The sequence below is a fragment of the Apium graveolens genome, chromosome 4 (genome assembly GCF_009905375.1).
Source record: "Apium graveolens cultivar Ventura chromosome 4, ASM990537v1, whole genome shotgun sequence".
In the NCBI taxonomy this organism is placed as follows: domain Eukaryota; kingdom Viridiplantae; phylum Streptophyta; class Magnoliopsida; order Apiales; family Apiaceae; genus Apium; species Apium graveolens.
In genome coordinates, this window is record NC_133650.1 from 9,247,336 (window position 1) to 9,268,306 (window position 20,971).

Consider the following 20,971-nt stretch of genomic DNA (forward strand, 5'->3'; position numbering starts at 1 on the left):
TTAGAATTGTTCCCTTAATACTGATTAAGAAGGAGAACTAAGATTCTATGTTATTATTAATGCTTAGGTTCTTAATCCGGAAATAGTAATTGACACGTGTATATTATTTACATGCTTTGATTTATATATGAAATAATTCTTTTGAATTATATCATTATATTTTGGGTGATGGAATTATATACATGGTGGATATTATTTATTGAAGGAATCCATGTCCTGATAATATTCGGGTTAATGATGTCCCCTTGAAAGCTCAAAAAGATTTAATTATGTGAAACCCTGCACGTGGAATTTATTCTGGCATAATTAAATAAAGGTTGAGTGGATGATCAAGGATAAAAGATATTAATTAAATAAATTATCAGTAATTTATTTAATTAATGGACATATGATATTTTAAACATGGGGAATTTAATAAGCAAATAATATTGGAACCGAATTAATTAAATTACGGTATTAGGAAAGGTAGTGCAAATATTAATTCTTTAGTGGATTGAATTAATATTTAATTACATTGGGCTAGGCTCAAGATATAATTAGAAGGCCCAACCTAATTATCCATGGTCCCTATTGTAGCCTATATATATTCTTATTCTCTTCTTGCTTGGAATTGTGTGAAAACATATTATAGCCACCAAGGAGCAAGAAGAGAGGATAACTTGAGAAGACGGAGGCCACACTTCGCTCAAGGGAATTTGGGAATACAATAGAAGAGCGTGGAATCAACCATTAACAAGGTAATCCTCTTTTCGTAATCTTTATCGTAAAACGTAGTAACACCCTAAGTCCGTGGTTCCCAACACTTTAGGGGCGAGTAAAAATTTCCATAACCGTCCAAACCAACCGTTTCAAACCGCCCAAACCGAAATTTTATGGTTTTGTAACGGTTTGGATCGGTTATGGTTTTATTTTTCTAAAACCCAAAAAACGGTTTGGTCTGGATTTGTCTTTTATACCGCCCGTTATATCCAAACCACCCGAATATATTAAAATATTTGAATTATATATTTTGAGGATACACATACTACATGTATTGGATATTAATTATTAAAATTAAAAAATCCAAATTATTACATAATGAACTTGTTTAATTGATAATTTATTAACTTATTAAATTTTTACCTAGTACACATATGCACTTATTTTTCTTAACGGTTTTAATGGAAACCGCCCAACCCGAACATTTATAATTTGGGTGGTTTATTTATATCTGTAACGATTATGGTTACAGTAATAGTTAAGTAAAATGTAAAACCGCTAAATTTGATTTGGATGGTTATAAGCTCCCAACCTGCTCATTCCACCCGATACTCACCCCTAATGCTCTTACTAAATTTGCGCAGTAATCGGGAGAATCTCTATGTGATACTTGGGAGCGCTACAGGAAGATGTTTAGGAAGTGTCCTCATCATGGAATGCCTGATTGGATGATCATAAATTGCTTTTATAATGGGTTGGGAGCACAGTCGAGACCTATGCTCGATGTAGCATCAGGTGGAGCTCTATGGGCTAAAAGCTATGAGGAAGCTTATGAGCTGATCGAGATGATGGTTACGAATGAATATCAGTACCCAACCCAGAGAATGCCACAGGGCAAGGTAGCAGAAGTTCTTGAGGTGGATACAGCGACATCTATCACTTCTCAGCTTAAGGTGATAGCTATGAAAATCGATTCTCTGGCCAACTATGGAGTTAATCAGATAGCCAGTATTTGTGAGTTGTGTGCAAGTGCGCATGCGACGGAGCATTGTGCTATATCTTGTGAATCAGCTCAGTTTGTGAGCAACTTTCAGAGGCTGCAGCAGCCAATTCCTACCATGTACCATCCTAACAACCGTAATCATCCGAACTTCAGCTGGAACAATAATTAGAATGCAATGCAACAGCCATACCAGCAGTTTGGAAACAAGCAATTCAATCCTCCTGGTTTCCAGCAACAGTTTGCACCAAGACATCAGTTTCAGCCACAAGGGATGCAACAACAATCTCATGGAGGTCCAGGTCCATCTGTTAATGAAAATCTGAATTGGAGGAGTTGAGGCTTATGTGCAAAAGCCAAGTGGTTTCAATCAAGACTTTAGAGAACCAAATAGGGCAAATTGCCAATGCACTGTTGAGTCGACCTCAAGGAACTCTTCCTAGTGATACTGAAGCTAATCCAGGCAAGAGGGAAGTCAAAGAACAGATTAATGCAATCACCTTGAGGTCTGTAAAGGTCGCAAACCCTCAAAATCATTAAGACGAAGATTCTTAAAAAAAATTACATAATACAGGCGCGCCCGCGCCCATATCAAGCGCGCCCGCGCCCTTGCCAATTTCAGAAAATAAAAAAATTGCTGATTCAGTTATGAAAAAGGATGGCAAAGCAGAAACGAAGAAAAATTCTGCTAAAAACACTACCCCTGAGCTGAATACATGGGAGAAACAAGGCTATCCACCTCCCCCATTTCCTAAAAGGCTTCAAAAACATAAGTTCGACAAACAATTTGCCAAGTTTTTGGAGTTTTTAAAAAGCTGCATATCAACATACCTTTTGCTGAAGCTCTTGAACAGATGTCGAGCTATGCTAAGTTCATGAAAGATATTCTCTCTCGAAAAATTAAGCTCGATGACTTAGAGACCGTTGCTCTTACGGAGGAATGCAGTGCTGTGCCGCAACAGAAGTTGCCTCTGAAGCTTAAAGATCCTGAAAGCTTCACTATTCCCTGCACCATCGGAAACTTGTCGTTCGACAAGTGTTTATGTGATTTGGGAGCTAGCATCAATTTGATGCCTTTGTCTATCTTCAAGAAGTTGGGTTTACCTGATCCAAAGCCTACATATATGTCCTTGCAGTTGGCCGATCGGACCATCACTTATCCACGAGGTATAGTGGAGGATGTCTTGGTCAAGGTGGACAAACTCATCTTCCCTGCTGATTTTGTAATTCTAAAATTCGAGGAAGTTAAGAAGATTCCTATCATCTTGGAAAGACCATTCTTGGCTACAGGCCAAACTATGATTGATGTGCAAAAAGGAGAGCATACGATGAAGGTCCAGGATCATAAGGTCACTTTTAATGTGTTTAAGGAAATAAAGTTACCCACAGATAAAGATGAGTTCTTTAAAGTAGAGCGGGTCGACTCTGTCGTGAATTCAGAGCTTGAGCAATTGCCTAAGTTAGATACCTTAGGGAGATCTTAAATAGGGGAATCAGTTATTGAAGATGAAAAAGGAGCAGAGCAACTGCAGGTTTTGAATGCACCTCTATGGAAGAGGAAGATGGATCTGCCATTCGAGTCTCTTGGATTAACAGAGCTGAAAGATTCTGAGGAGCGTTTTGAGTTATGCATTTTTAGGTGCACCCCCTGACAAGGGGTTGGATTATATCTATGACAATCTAAAGGGTGACCGACTGGTTCCTCCCGTGCTTATAAAGGGTCCCTCTCATGTACCACAGACAATTGATAGGTTTGGTCTTGGTGATGTGCAGTATAGAAGGTTGATTTGGCGTATTGAGGCCATGTATGACATCCACCGACATTTTGCTGAAGATTTGACACACGCTCTCGGTACTGTTTTCCGAGACACTGGTTTCGAGGTTGATTGTCCACTGATCCTCCACCCGAAAAGGGTGATCCTCCCGATGATTAGGTATGCCTTGTATCCTTATTATTGCCTTCAATGAGGACATTGAAAATTTTAAGTTTGGAGGTGATAATGTAAGGATTACTTTGTGTTGTGTCCATATAGATTCATGTAGCATGTTTAGTGTATTTCATTCGTATTTTTACATGATTGTTCATTTAGGTCATTTTTGTTTGCATTTTTTTTTGTATTATTATGTGAGTCCATTTAGTTACATTTGCATGCATATAACATGATCTCTTAGGTTGAGCGGTTTCTGATTGATTGGTTGATGTTGATTCGAGTGTAGTGATGTCATATAGAGGGATGTTTAAGTCCTAATGAATTGATTTACATGCCAAAAACAAAAAAAATTCACAAAGTCTTATAGGATTGCTTTTGAGCTAGATCATGATCATATTTGTTTATTTGTTGAGATTTAATCACTTGGTTATATTTAGAATTTTTGTTATTCTATAAATGACGTAAAATACTGATTTTTAATCTAGGAAAAAACATTGGATATCAATGCTAGTTTTGGCTAGGCGTCAAATGGCTAGTAGTCGGCTCATATTTATATGAATAGTCTAGGGTTGACCGAAACGCACTTGTTCAGAACATGATAAAAAAATAAAAAAAAAAGAAAAAGGAAAAAGAAAAAAGAAAAAAAATATGTGTTATGCATAATTGATCGCGAGTGGGCTCTTTAATACTCGAGTTATTAAGTTCCAGGGGACTTTGTGCCTAGTGACCTAAGGATTTATTCTGGGATCCGCTAACCTAACGCTCGCTACATGGGTATTATTGCATAAGTCTTTTGTGGACCTCGCTTATTGCACGATCCAATAGGCATGTTTATGTTTTTATGTGTTATCAATAAAAGCATGAATCCTTGTATAACTCCGATAAAAATGAAGTGTTGTCAGTCATTTTGTGTTTATCGTTTATTCCGTTTATAACCTTGTGATTGTCTTGACGAGTGGTGAGTTATGATTATTGATCTAGTATCGAGAGTATATCTGTTAAGCAATTGCACACATACACGTTTTGGCTTGTGAGTTGGTTTTTGGGATTTGATTGAACTTTATGCGGATAATTGCATTCATTGATATGTTGCTTATTGATTGGTTTAGTTATTCTTAGGGGATCATTGCATTCATGTTAGTTACATTCATGCATTTTTATTTCTTATTTTTGAGTATGTTATGCTCGAGGACAAGCATCGATTCAAGTTTGGGGGTGTAATAAGTGGCATTTATATCCACTTAGAACGCTTCGTAAAGAGAGCACTTTTTTTGTTGAGAATTCATCGTTCCCTCGAATTGGTGTTTTATACTCAAGAAGATGTTTGTGTAATTGATGTGTTTTTGTAGTGTTTTGCATTTCAGGGCATATTCGAAAGAAGGAATGGATATTGCATGTTGTATGCTTAAAAGAGTGTTAGGATAGAGCCTCGGTCGATTGTGCACAAGAAATCAGCACGAGAAGGTCAAGAAAGCAGAAAAATCCAGTTTTTCCAGAAGCTCAGGGCGGTCGCGCTACACTTGGGAGCGGCCGCACCCATTTATCAGAGAGCGAGCGCGCCCGCACTGGTATGAGGGGCGGCCGCGCTGGGTCGGGGTTTCAGAATCCTGATTTTATTAGAAGATTGATTTGCTGGAATCCTGATCTGTTGGGCTGGTATTTAAATACTTTTAAAAGATGTTTTTCAGAGAGGAGAGCAAGGAGATAGCAACACGAAAACCTAATAGCACAATACAACGAAGGAGAAGAAGATCTTGTTTTACTTGTGATTCTTTGCTTAAGTTGTAATCTTGGATGCTTGTTTTCTTTTTTGTTTGAACCTTATACTCTTGTTAACGTACTTTGTTATTATTATTCAATTATTTCATACCAAATTTATCTTAGTTTATTTACCAGGTTTTCATTGGAACCCATGGTGACGATGAGTTCAGTTATGAACTAATCATTATCGTGGGGTTCTAAAGGATTTACTTATGGATTTCTATAGTTAATTTGTTTCAATATCTTGGCATGTGGTGATTGATTGATATCCTAGTATTGGTTGTACTTATTCGACTTATGTGCGTAGCTAACATATAAGATAGCGCGTTAATCTCTATTAAAGTGATAGTGAATATAGAGATTTAGAACTTGCCATGCTAGCATAGGTTCATGTATTTATTATGCATGATTTGTAGGTAATTTTAACCATCTTACTTGCCCTATGTAATCATGATAGTTAACTTGTGCATTAAACCTTTATCATTGTCAAATTCTATAGACATACAGGGTCTCAACATAATTGGTGTCTATTCAGCTTCTATCTCTTTTGTGGATGTCTGGTAATATGGTATTCGTAAAATGAAAGTTGGCGTTTACTAGTTTCGTGTTGTCTGATTAGTTGTCATCACCATTGCATGCTAAGGTTAAGAACAATGACTTTGAATGAAGTATTTAATGAAGTTAGAATCTCATATTTGTCTCACATAATTAATTCAATCACTTTTAATCTCTTCTTTATTTGCATGTTAGTTTAATCTTAGTTAAAAACATCTCAACTTGTTATTGTCTTAGCATTGAGCGATAGCCATACCATTGTTGAATAGGTGCATAATCTTAAGTTTACTAAAAAGAGTCTATGTGGGTACGAATCTGATTTATATCTTATACTACTTGCGAACGCGTATACTTGCGTGAATTTTAGTGCGTGTTTTCGTCCTAACAGTAACACTAGGCCATAATCCATTAATTTATTTCTAATCCAAAGCAGTTTAGCACAACAATTTCCAGCAGCTATGTATTCAGCCTCAGCTGTGGAAGTTGACACAGATTGTTGTTTCTTACTATACCAAGATACAAGTCTTTGACCAAGGAATTGACAGCTTCCACTTGTGCTCTCTTTATATAGCCTTCATTCAGCAAAATTTGCATATGTGTATCCAACAGCTTCAAAACCAGTTCCCTTAGGATACCATAATCCCAAGTTTGGTGTCCCCTTCAAATATCCGAAAATCCTCTTGACATCCATCAAATGTGATTCTTTAGAATTTGCTTGAAATCTAGCATACAGACATGTTGCAAACATGATGTCTGGTATACTGACAGTTAAGTACAACTAAGATCCAATCATTTCTCAATAACCTTAAATGTCTACATTTTAACCTTTCATATCTTCATAGGTGTTGATGCCGGTGAACAGTCAACCATTCAAATTTCTTTAATAAGTCTTTGACATACTTGGTTTGATTGATAAAGATTCCATCACTTCTTTTGCTAACTTGGAGACCAATGAAGTAATTAATTCTTGCATCATGCTCATCTCATATTTCTCTACATGAGTCTTAAAAATCTTTGACATAGCTTTTCATTTGTAGAACCAAAGATGATATCATCCACATAAATTTGAACTAGGATAATATCATTATTATGCTGCTTGTAGAATAGAGTCATATCAGTTGTGCCTCGTGTAAATTCATGTTTAAGTAAAAATCCTGACAGTGTGTCGTACCATGCTCTGAGTGTTTGCTTCAATTCATAAAGGGCCTTTAGCAGTTTGTAAATAAAGTTTTAAAATTTTGGATCTTTAAAGCCAGGTGGCTGTTGCACATAGACTTCTTCTTCCAATTCACCATTAAGGAATACACTCTTCACATCCGTTTGATACACCTTAAAATTTGAGTGTGCAGCAAATGCAAGGAAAATTCTTATTGATTCAAGTCTTGCAACTGGAGCAAAAGTTTCATCATAATCAATTCCTTCTTCTTATGAGTAGCCTTTGGAAACCAGTCTTGCTTTATTCCTTGTCACAATTCCATTTTCATCCATATTGTTCATGTACACCCACTTTGTTCCAATGATACTTCTGTTCTTTGGTGCAGGAACCCATTCCCAAACTTTATTTCTCTCAAATTGATTTAGCTCATCTTGCATGACAGATATCCAGTCAGGATCAAGTAGAGCTTCCTCAGTTTTCTTAGGCTCAATTAATGAAAGAAAGCATGCATGCAAGCATTCATTTGTAGTTGCTCTTCTAGTCCTCACTCCAGCATTTGGATCACCAATTATTGCATCTCTTATATGACTCCTATCCCATTTTCCGGTGTGATCTTGTTGACTAGAGTTGCCTGCATTTTTCATTGTTGTCATGACTTGCAGAACTGTCATCTCTTTCTTTCCCTGAGTTTGTGCCATCAAATTCATGTGAGCTTCTAGTTTGAGAAGAATCCTCATTTCCATGGTTCACTGGTTCATTTGTTTCTTCCTCCATTCTGTTGACTGTGTTAATCTCAGCTTCATCTTCAGAATCATTATCAATTTTCAGATTTTCATATTCTTGGGCTTCGGCTTCATTTTCATCAAGGCATTCCAAGCCTGGATACTTGTCATCATCAAACATCACATCAGTGATTTCCAGAATTTTCTTTTGCTCAAGCACATAAACTCTGTAGGGAGTTATTTCCGATGAATATCCCAGAAAAATAGCTTCAAAAACTTTAGAGTCAAATTTTCCAACATATTCAGAGTTGTCTTTGAGCACAAAGCATTTGCTTCCAAACACATGCAGATGCTTTACAGTAAGATTTCTTTTTGACAAAATTGTGTAGGGTGATTTTTCCAAGGTTTTTGTTGATTAAATATCTGTTTTGAGTATAACACGCAGTATTGACAACTTCTTCCCAAAAACTTGTTGGCATACTGGGATCTTGCAATATTGTTCTTGCAGCTTCAACTAGAGTTTTATTTTTCCTTTTAACTATACCATTTTGATCCATTATCACCCCTCAATCTAACACAATTTTGATCCTCAGCCTGCTTCTCAACTTTCTTTATGTGTTTAATGATGTTGTCTAGAGTTTCATCCTTTGAATGCATAAATTCCACCCAAGTGTATCTTGCGTAGTCATCCACCATCACCAGTGCATATTTCTTCTTGGAAATAGATAAGACATTAACTGGTTCAAACATGTCCATGTGAACAAGCTGCAATGGTGCACTTATTAAATTTACGGCCTTGCTCTTGTGACTGGACCTCTTCATTTTTCCTTTTTGACAAGCCTCACAAAATTCATCTTGAGCAAATTCCATATTTGGCTTGTCTCTATAATTTCTTTTTTACCAAGGTATTAGTTGCTTTGTAATTCAGGTGAGAGAGTTTCTTGTGCCATAACTTGCTTTGTTCAATGGATGCCTTGGTGTAGAAGCAACATATTCCATCCTTGTTTGCTGAATTTAGGTCTACAACAAGCAGGATTTCTTTCCTTGCTCCTTTCAGAGAAACTTCACAAGTTTTTTTGCTAGTAATTGAGTAGTCTTCTTTGTAAAATATTACCTTGAACCCTTTGTCTATAATTTGGCTGACACTTAGAAGATTTACTTCAAGACTAGTAACTAGTGCTAAATCTTCAATGACAATATTTCCATAAATTAACTTACCATATTCTATTGTGAATCCTTTGCTGTTATCTCCAAAAGTCACCAATGGGCCAACCATCTCCTCAAACTGTGATAACAGGGCTTTATCACCTGTCATATGCCTGGAACATCCACTGTCAATGATCCATATGACTTTATTCTTCTTGCCCTGCACACAATGAGGATTAAGTGTGTTTAGCTACCCAAGCAGTGTTGGGCACTTTCTTCTTCTTCACAGAAGTTGCAGAAATGGAATTTGAATTTTTAAAAAGAACATCATTCAAAGTTTGATCAACATTTTTCTTCTTAGTCTCAGATCCAAGATTGGCTTCCTTGAGATCTTTTCTTAATTTATGAAAACTTTTCATAACCTTCATATTGCAATGAATGCAGTCAAACTTGTCACATAAGGAATATGGATCTTCAGCCACAACCTCATTGTAATTGCATGCTCCCACTTTTGGCTCACTAACAGCCTTTTTTCAAAGGTGAATTAGATGATTTGTTGAGCCACATTTTTTATATTGCTTCCTTGGAGCATCTGTAATATAGGCATGATTGTTGCTTTTGTTTACACCTATTTTTTCATTCCTGTTCTTTTTCTTTTTCCTAGTGTTCTCAGTCTTGATTTCCTTGGTTGGTTTCTTGGCAGTTTGACTCACTGTGGGCTTCTGTTTGTTTTCAGTATTAGGAGTGGTTTCCGCATTGTTCTTCTCATTATTCTCATCTGCAATCTCTTAATTGATGACCAACTCAACTTCACTGAAATTAACCTCACAGGATTTGAACAGAGGTGCACTCAAATTTTTCAGCATTATAGGAACATCATGGTTCACTTTTTCTTTTCCCTTGTTAGCTTCAACTTTCTTGTGAGAATTCAAGGCCTCATAGTCTAAACCAATAGCTATGTTAGCACATGGTTTGTTTTTCTCATGATATTTTCTAACCAACTCAGATGCATTCTTATATGATTTGAGCTTCAAATCATTCTTCTCAACCTTCTCTCTCTTAACACTGCTTTTATTTCTCCAGCACACTTCAACTTGTTCTTGAGATACTCATTTTCCTGTATAACTATCCCAAGCCCAACAAGTTGCAGTTCTAGCTCTTATTTTTCTATCTCAAGCTTCTCATTTATATTTGACAGCCTACTCACTTCCTCAGTAGCTACCATCCTGCTTGTATGGATACGAAACATTTCTACACACATTTTCTCAGCAGTTTCTTTATATTGGTTTATATATAAATTAATTGTGGTTAGAGTTGGTACCTCTGATTTGGATGTAGATGATTCTCCTTGCTCAAGAGCCATGAGAGCATAATTTCCAAATTCTTCATTGTCATCATCTTCATTTGTATCATCCCAACTCTTGCCTTCTACAATGTAAGCCTTTCCCTGTTGCTTTCTCAAGAGAGCTTCATACTTTGCTTCCAATTCGAAATAAGCTTTGTCTTTCTTCACCTTCTTTGTCTTTTTCACTCAGTAGCAAAGTGACCTAACTCACCACAATTGTAACATCTTATTTTTGATCCATTAACAGATGTTGTTCTGTAGCCACTTATGACAGCTGAGTTGAACTGTGCTTTTCCTTTCCAATTGTTGTTGTTGTTGGATGTTTGTCCCTTGTTCTTGAAAAAATTTGGCTTCTTAACCCTTATGTTAGAGAATTTTTTTTGTAAGGTAAGCCATTGACTGGTCCATCTCATCCAGTTCATCAAGGGTGTAGAATTCATCCTCTTCTATTTCTAGTATGACTTGCTTATGTGGCTCCTTATATTTCTGCTCAACAGATTGAACAACCGGAGTTTGAGCTTCTAGTTCATCATCAGATGACTTACTGTCATTGGCAAACAAAGAACTAGTTCCATCAATAACATGCCCTTGACCAGCTCTTAATGACTTTCTTTATAACATTTCCAGCTCATAAGTCTTCAAGATTCCATACAAGACTTCCAGTGTCATTCTGCTTAAGTCTATTCCTTCTCTATTTACTGAATTTTTTTATTCCAAATGATCAGGAAGAATGAGCAAGAATTTAAGGTTGATCTCTGTAGCTTCATAGTATCTGTCATAAAACTGCAAGTCATTTATCAGCTTCTTGAACCTTTCAAAAACATCAATTATACTTTCCTTAGGTTTAGCCATAAAACCCTCATACTGTGACCCCAAGATCCTTCTTTGGTTAGATCTAACTTCTTATGTTCCCTTACATAGTATCTCAATTTTCTCCCAGATCTGTTTGGCAGAATCACAGTTGATGATGTTGTTGTACATTACATTATCAAGAGACTCAATTAATATGAGTTGTAAACTGCTACCCAATGAAACCTTTTCTTTTTAAGGCTCTGTGTAGGTTGCAGGATCTTTGGGTGCATAATGTGCTGGTATGACCATGTCTCCATCTGTAGATTCGGGAACCCTTTCCATAGGAATGAAAGGTCCATTTTTTGAGAATCTAAATATACATAGGGTTGGACATCCTTATGAACAACATCATTTTCTTTTTCCAAAGTGTGTAGTTGATCTTGTCAATGACATGTATCTTGATATTTCTTAATTTCTAAGCACTCATTCTTCCAAGATCTTTATCTATTTTCTTTTAAAGTTTGCTCTAATACCACTTGTTAAATATTGAATGCAAAATATATGTAACACAGAGGGGGGTAAATGTGTTTCTTGGATTTTATTTGGCTTTTAAACTTTTTGGATAATTGTTGAACAAAGTATTAGGACGAAAACACGTGATAAATTCATGCAAGTATACGCGTTTACAAGTAGTATAAGATGTAAATCAGATTCATACCCACAGAGACTCTTTCAGTTAACTTAAGATTATGCACTTATGCAACAATGGTATGGTTATCGCTCAATACTAAGACAATAACAAGTTGAGATGTTTATAACTAAAATTAAACTAACATGCAATTGATTAAGAGATTAAAGGGTTGATTAAACTATATGAGACAAATATGGGATTCTAACTTTATTAAATACTTCATTCAAAGTCATTGTTCTTAACCTTAGCATGCAATGGTGATGACAACTAATCAAATAATATGAAACTAGTAAATGCCAACTTTCGTTGTACGAATACCCTACTACCAGACATCCACAGAAGAGATAGAAGCTGAATAGACACCAATTATGTTGAGACCCTATATATCTATTGAATTTGACAACATAAAAGTTTAATGAACAAGTTATCTATCGTGATTACGTAGGGCAAGTAAGATGGTTAAAATTACCTACGAATCATGCATAATAAATACATGAACCTATGCTAGCATGGCAAGTTCTAAATCTCTATATTCACCGTCACTTCAATAGATATTAACAAACTATCTTATATGTTCGCGATGCACATAAGACGAATAGCACAACCAATACTAGGATATCATACAATCACCACACACTTAGGTATCGAAACAAATTAACTATAGAAATCCATAAATAAATCCGCTAGATTCCCCTGATAACGATTAGTTCATAACTGAACTCATCGTCACCATGGGTCCCAATGAATGCATGATAATAAAATCTAGGTCTTTATAAACTGAATAATAACAATGTACATTAACGAGAGTATTAGATTCAACAACAAAGAAAACGAGCATCCAAGATTACAACTTAAGCAAAGAATCACAATTAAAACAAGTTCTTCTTCTTCGTTGAATTTGTGCTATTAGGTCTTCTTGCTGCCTTCTTTTTGTTCTCCGTTATGAAAAACGTCTTCAAAAAGTCTTTAAATACCAGCCCAAACGAATCAGAGGCCCAGCCATTCAATCTTCTATTAGAAACAGGATTCTTTAAAATCGACCTAGCACGACCGCCCCCAAAGTCGGCGTGGCCGCTCTGAATACGGCGCGGCTGCCCTGAGCTTCTGGTAAAAAACTGGATTTTTCTTATATACTTGCTTTCAAATGTTGGTTTCTTTCGCGCAATCAACCGAGGCTCCATCCTAACACTCTTCTAAGCATAAATCATGCAAGATCCATTCATTCTCCCGATTATGCCCTGAAATGCAAAACACATCAAAAACACAAATAAATTGAGTACAAAACACCAATTCGAGCCTTTACAAACCGTTCTAAGTGGATATAAATGCCACTTAACACAAAGCAATTATAAATTTATAGAGATATTATATTTAACAGAAATTACACAAACACAATATTTCAAAAACTCACTTAATTGTATTAATTAAGTTTGTCTTGCTACAAATACGTGTTCTCAAGAAAATCAGAACTCGGCTTCTATCTTGAGAAAATACAAGATTTTTTAGATCTGTTTGTTACTACTAAACTAAGGACCCGTGCATGCTTTATAGATTAGCAACACAGGTTTATAAAACTTGCACTAAAATATATTAAACCAATTTCTAAAGAAACCTTGTCTATTTTCTTTTCCGGTGTTAGCAAATCTGTGCAGAATCTTGCAGGTCTGCGACCATCCTTTGTCCAGTGAATCTTGGCCCTTGATTTTGTATTCTTCAAACTGCTTTTGTAGAATTTCCAATTCAGTGAATGAATTATTTGTTGACTGATAATCTTGAATCTTAAACTTGTCTGTATTCTGAGTTTGAGGTAGTATGTCGAGATCTCCTTTTGTTCTGTAGAGAAGTGACATATCGATAAGTATAATGACTTATCGATATCTCAAGTTCTCGACATATGTAAATGACTTGTCGAGGTCTCTATTTCTCTACATGCAGAATGACTTATCGATATCTTTAGTTCTCTCTATAGTCTTTTGGCTTGTCGACATCTTGAGTTCTTTACACGAAGAATTTGACTTGTCGATATCTCTGAGATCTCTACATGTAGAAATGACTTGGCGATATCTCTAATATCTATCTAAACACATTTTGACTTGTCGATATCTCTGAGATCTCTACATGAGGTATTGACTTTTTGATATCTCCGGTTCTCTACATTTTTTATTTAAATTTTCGATATCTGAGATCTTTACATGCAGAAATGACTTATCGATGTCACTTGGGACTTCTATACAAGTCATTTGGGACTTCTTGACTGACTTCTCGATATACCTTGATATGTGACTTGTCGATATCTTGACTTGGAACATTTTTCCTAGAATAACATTATTCAATTCCAAGCTGCTACATCTTTTCTCCGAGGCATGATCAGGACTTGATCTTCTTCCAGAATTTATTCCTTAGCTTGAAAATGTTCACAGAAAAATCCCCCAGACTAATCTACTAAACATTTTTACAAACTCAAGGAATACAATTATAGAATACAAATATTGATTATCGAGCAACTTAATCTTAGGGCTGTCAATATGACTTAGTCTTATTATTATACCAACACTAATCAACTACAACAATCAGATGGTTGAGTCCTGATTTAATTTTCAAACATGTTATTTATAACTCATTTTTTATTAGAACATAAATTAAAGGCAGGGGGTTACAAATTTTGTATGTCCATGTAAAAATCGAACAAATATAAATATAAATATAAATAAGAGCACACAAATAATGTATATACACACAAGAATATATATACAAAATTCGGAGAATAAAATAAGAGCATACCCGACACACTTTTGAAACGCACAAGAAGAAAGCTCCAAATTTGAGAAGAACCCGGCTGCTAGAACCTAATTTCTATAAACCCGAATTGATGAACCCGTTGGAGAAGAAGCCCCAATTTCCACAATCCCTTATGACCCCAATTGTTGACCTAGATTGAGAAGAAGCCATCAATTTCTTCAAGGTCTAAACCATAATTACTCCTACAAACCCAACGACTAAGAAGAAGATCCATACTGAGAGTGGTTTTTGAGAATCTCTAGACCGGTGTTTTAAAATTCAAAAATCAGCATTGTTCGGTGGAGATATCTTTTAGTGATTAATCGGATAATCGGTGCTTAATCAGATTGATAAATCGGAAGCAATTTATTTAATTAAATAATAATATATAATTCTATTTAAATTTCATTAAGCTTTCATTAGATTTACAAAAATAATACCCCACATCATTAGTTCATGTTTGATATTTAACTGGTGTATACATATTTTTTATTTTTGATTTATGCATAATGATTAATACTCACTATTTAATAGTAGTTAGAAAGTTAGTACCTACTATATATAAATTAGATATAAATTTGTAAGTTGCTAAAATTGGTTACATATCAAATCAATTACATGACATTGTGAAATGAATTAATCAATCAGGCAAATTTTTGGGTAAAATAAGAGTGATTTAATTGAAAAAACTATTCAATTATTAGAAATTAGAATTTATGGGCATATGATAGTCGATAAAATCCAATATATTATTATTAAATATTAACTCTTATTTTGAATTTCATTTTTTAAAATGTTTTTTTTTAATTTTCACCCTTTGACCGAACTGACCGAATTTTTACCAGAACTGACGATTTTTGAACGATCCGGCCGACTTTTGACCGATTTTTTTAAAAAAATACCCTTTGACCCAATTCTGGATTAAACGAGACGGGACCCGTCCGAAATCCGATTAATCGGCCAATTTTTGGAACACTCGTCTAGACTGTGAATGTATTGGGTAAATGAGCGACTGAGTATATTTTATTTTACAAAATAGAAAGTGCAGGTCAAAATCTTAGTTTTGGGCCGCTTAAAATTTGGTAAAAATTTGGGTCGCCATTATAGTTCCACCTAATTATTTAGTCATACGGTAACACACTTATTTTAATATCAATAATAACATTATATTTTGTGTTAAAATAGTAATTTGATCATGTATATGATAACATCGACTATCCTCTACTACAACGCTAACAAAAGTATTATTTAATATAGCATTTTAGTGATTTAAAGCAATACTTTTGCCTGTAACATCAAAAAAAGTATTGGTAAAGGTCATATGTGGTGTAGTAAGTTGCAGTGATACTAACTAACAACAAAATAAAGGTATCATATAATTAATATATCAATATTCAATACCTTATTACTGATAATCCACTCCAGGAACTTTTCATTAGAACATAGGGATAACCTAATCTTGTTTCTCTTTCTTTAATTTTTAATTCCTACTCTTAATTATGCCATATTGCAATTTTTTTGAACGAGTATAATGGAGTTAATTATGCCATATTAATTAGTCTATAATAAATACAAATGCCATCCAATAAGGCTTATAAAACTCACTCTCTCAAGTTCTCTTTATCGTAAAGATGCTTACTATCAAAACTACACCTGATGAGCTATCCACCAGGGTTCAAGAATCAAGGACCATCTAGTTTTACTACCATAACCTGTTTTGGTAATTATTTAACAATATTTTAATGCCAACGAAGACAGTAACAACTGAGTGATGATTCAGAAGTAAAATTAAGCTCACCGCCCTCATAATTTTGTGCACGGGAACTAAAAGAATTTTTTTTGAAATTCCTGATAGTAATGATGATATTCTCAACTAAATTTAAATTATATTAATAATTAGGCACCGAGTCTACAAATAACAGATACTATGTTAATTGCTATGCGTTATTAATTCTAACATTTTGCATAGATGTTAATGCATATTTTTATCACGCCAAAATGCACTATTACAACCTAGCTAAATATATCACAAATATATATATGCACTATTTCAGCTTTGGATTCAAAATACAACTCACAAAAGTGTACAATTTCCTCCTCAATATAGCGTTATGCCATTGAACCTTCTGCTCGTGCTTTTTATTAACTTTCAATTTCAAGCCGTGCAAGTATTTTTCAACAAAATACATCCATCGATGATTAGAAGGGTCTCCTAACTTACACTCATTAGCAAAAAGTAGAGGCATATGTTCCATAGGATTAAAAAAACCTGGAATATAGATGATTTCGAGCTTAGACATTATTTTCACTGGATCTTTTTCCATCTTCTCCAAATCTGTGTATTTCAAATTTACTGAGCATAAATCTTGAAGGAAGTTGGTCACTTTTATTTGGCCATTTTATTGTAGTGTATTCTTAAATATACATCTTCATATATAACATATGTCCACATATACCAATATTTTAATATAACAAAAATTTAATCTGAACTTATTAATCAAAATATATTTTATAAAAATTTATTATTATATGTGCCCCCCCAATATAAGATCGAGTTTTTATATCCGAGATTCAGTATTTCATGTTTACAATGTTTATGCATAATTAATATGATTAAAACAGTATATCCCACAAATACTAATGATAAACTTATTTTCTCATGTGACGCCCTCAAACTCGGGGTTAGGAATGAGGACTCACAACTAGAGCCGGCCAAACGAACGGGCTGAGCGTGCCCGACCAATTTTTTAACGGGCCGGTTTGGTTACTATTGAACTCATGAACGACCCATAAAATTAACGGTCCGTGCCGAGCCGTGCTGACCAGAGAAAAGATTAACTCGTAAATGGCCTGCGATTCAGGCGAGTTCAACGGTTAGGCGAATTAAACGGTTCAAGAGGCGAATTAGGCGGTTTAGTTTTGCAAGTAAAGCAAGAAGGTGACTATTTGTTGTTGGATTTGAAGCAGGTGAGAGGACAGGATGAGGTTGTTGTTGGCGCGTGAGAGCAACTCGCGGGCTGAATTATTCATCCGTGCCGAGCGGTTCACTAATTGGCGAGCTGTTAGAATTTAGTGTTTATTATTTTTTTGTTACAAATGTTTTTTTAAAAAAATATTAGTGCCGCTTTTTTGATAAATAATTCAGGTGCTTTTTCATATTTTAGTTGTTCACTCTTTTTAAAACCAACAAATATATAGATATATATGAATGATTATTAAATAATAAAATTTATAACATTTTATATATATATAAAATTTTTTCAAATTAGAAAATTGAAATAACACATTCAAAAAAAATGCAAGACATACGAATTAGGCGGGCTGGTTCGAGTTGTGTGTGCCAGTTGAAAACCGCGTACCGGTTCGGGGCCGGTTCCGGTTCAACACAATCCAGTTCGTGTTCGGCTCATTTTAATATACGGTTCGTGCCGAATTATGAACCGGCACATCACGAGCCGAGTTATACGAGTTTTTGGCGAGCCGATTCACGAGCATGCCGAGTCAAACCGCCCGTTTGGCCGGCTCTACCCACAACGCCAATAAACTAATATAATAGTAGTAGAATTATATAATAAACCCCGAACTATTAGGATCTAAACATGATAAAGTATGAGACAAGAATACAACTACCAACTAGAATAATATTATAACAACCCTTAATATAATTAAAACCAAATTATCCGACTCCGACTTGGAATCGACAGATACCTAAAAGTATCCGAATCTGCTATTACACTTCCCATCAACTCATGTCGCTTTCTCACAAGCATCTACCCGATCTGGAAACTGGAATCCCATGGTACGATAGGGATCGCCATGAACGCTCTTGCGAGCGGTGCGCCTAAGTCTGACAGTAAAACCTCTATAAATTAATATAGTTGGGACCGGAGAATTCTATTAATTTAGAGAGGTATTAATTAATCGATAAATTAATAATTATTAATTTATAGAGAATTTTCGGTAGCAAACAAAATTAACTTTTGATTAAATTTTTATTCACATAAATTTAAATAAAATGAATTGTACAATTTATATTTTATACTTAATTCAATTAATTCAATGTATATGAATTTAGAAAGTCAATGTAATGTACAATATATTAGATTCAAAGTCCATGTAGTGTATAAGTTAAATTCATTGTATTTTACATAGAAAATATTCAATGTATATTAGGAAAATTCAAAGTACATGAATTAATTTAATTTATTGTATTTTACATAGAAAGTATTCAATGTATGTGTAGTCATAAAATATATTATATATACTGTATATACTAGATTGGGGGAAAAATTATACAAACAAAACAATGGCTTCTCATCTAAAAGGTGTCACAAAATCAACAATGACGGATGAAGCAAGAAAAGCATTATGTGAATATAAAAGAGAAAATTCATCATGCACTCAAAAAGATCTCTAGTTGTGGCTCGAGAATAAGTTTCATCTAAAAGTTAGTCAAGGTACAATATCAAATACACTGAAAAGGTCAGCAGACTATCTTGCAGCTAATTACTTGGAGAAAAGAAAAGATATTAAGCGACATAAACCAGCAAAATATCCAGATATGGAGAAGGTTCTCTATGAATGGTTTCTCCAGTACCAAGATCGTGTTAATATGACAGGAGAGCTATTTTTTAGAGAAGGCAAAAGAGACCATGAAAATTTTATACCCTCAACAAGATCAGGAGCACACTTTTTCTCAAGGTTGGCTTGAGAAATTCAAGTTAAGACATGGTATTAAGTCATTTCGTCGCTTTGGAGAAAGTGGTTCTATTGATGTACAGGACATGGAGAAGAAACTGGAGTCCATAAGGGAAAAAATAAACCAGTTCCCTATGAAAGATGTTTTTAACATGGACGAAACTGGTTTGTTTTACAGGTTACAAGCTAATCACTCTCTTGCTACGAAACAACTTGAAGGAAGAAAACAAGATAAAGAAAGGCTCACGGTTGTTATATGTTGCAATGAAGATGGCTCTGAAAAAATTCCTTTATGGATTATTGGAAAGTATGCAAAGCCACGGTGCTTCAAGAATGTTAACATGGGCAGCTTGAATTGTCATTATCGTGCAAACAAAAGAGCTTGGATGACTAGTGTACTTTTTGATGAATACATTCGTTGGTTTGATAGCCAAATGCAAGGCAGAAGAATTTTGTTTGTGGTAGATAACTGTCCAGCACATCCAAAAAATATTGAAGGACTACAAAATGTTGAGTTGTACTTCTTGCCACCTAACATGACATAAAAAATCCAACCTTGTGATGCAGGAATTATAAGAGCTTTCAAGATGCACTATCGCATGAGATTTTATCGTGGGTTATTAGAAGGTTATGAGTTGGGACAATCTGATCCAGGAAAGATTAATGTTTTGGATGCTATCAATTATGCAGTCGCGACGTGGACGACAAATGTAAAACAAGAGTCAATAGCAAGGTGCTTTCAACATTGCAAAATTCGTTCCATAGATGAAGTTTCGAGCAATTTAAATGAACATACAACTCCGGAAGAATACATTCATGAACTTGAGGTGATGATTAAGGATCTAGGTTATCGTAATAAAATGGATGTTAATAACTTCTTAGATTATCCGGGTGAAAATGAATCATGTTCCGAGGTCCAGAGTATAGAAGAGATTGCAAACACCATCCTTGAAAATAGTGTTGAAGATGATCTTGAAGACGATACAACACTGTTGGAGCCGGTTACACGTAAAGAAGCACTCAAGGCATCAAAAATGCTTAATAACTTTTTGATGCAACATGAAAGCACCACACCCGAGCTTTTGGATGCAATAAGGAAGATTAGGGATGAGCTTCATGTTGATTTAAATTATATGAAAAAGCAAACTACAATTGAATCATATTTTACAAAGATGTAATAGCTATATTTTTATGAATATAAGGGAATTATTAATTTATAGTTTTATTGGGACCATATTTTTATACAGGGTTTTCAAAAAAATTATTATCTTATTATCTTATCGAAATTGATCATTTTTTGAACTGGCCCAAGTCGGGACCGGACAAAATTATTAATTTAGAGAGATTATTAATTAATCGAGTATTAATTTACAGAGGTTTTACTGTATCTTCTTGCTTAACTGTCATGGTCAGATCAGCACACATAAATGAGCAAAGAGGCTCAACAAGTAACTATATAAACAATTCTAAATATCAACAATACGAAATTATCTGAGGTATTCCATTCCCAATAAACTAGGTGGCAGCATTCTATCAATTTCTAGGAAAGGGTTTCAAAAGAAGGTATCAAAGCTTTTAAGATTCAAGTTTGTATAATCAATGTTTCTCAAGATCAATCGATAGGGTTCTCAGAGAGTTTCATACTTCACGAGAAGAATCGCTCCAAGTTTTGAGCATCAATATAAAAGTAGAGTGAC

The 20,971-nt window shown here is 34.8% G+C and overlaps 1 non-coding gene and 1 pseudogene across 1 annotated transcript; one reads left to right on the forward strand and one right to left on the reverse strand.

The window, feature by feature from the left end:
- Positions 1-1,307: 1,307 nt before the first annotated feature.
- LOC141722624 (small nucleolar RNA R71) lies at positions 1,308-1,417 on the reverse strand. The gene has a single exon (XR_012575635.1). It is a non-coding gene; the product is annotated as a small nucleolar RNA R71 (small nucleolar RNA).
- Positions 1,418-18,882: 17,465 nt separating this feature from the next.
- LOC141716646 (CENP-B homolog protein 2-like) lies at positions 18,883-20,576 on the forward strand (annotated as a pseudogene).
- Positions 20,577-20,971: the final 395 nt, after the last annotated feature.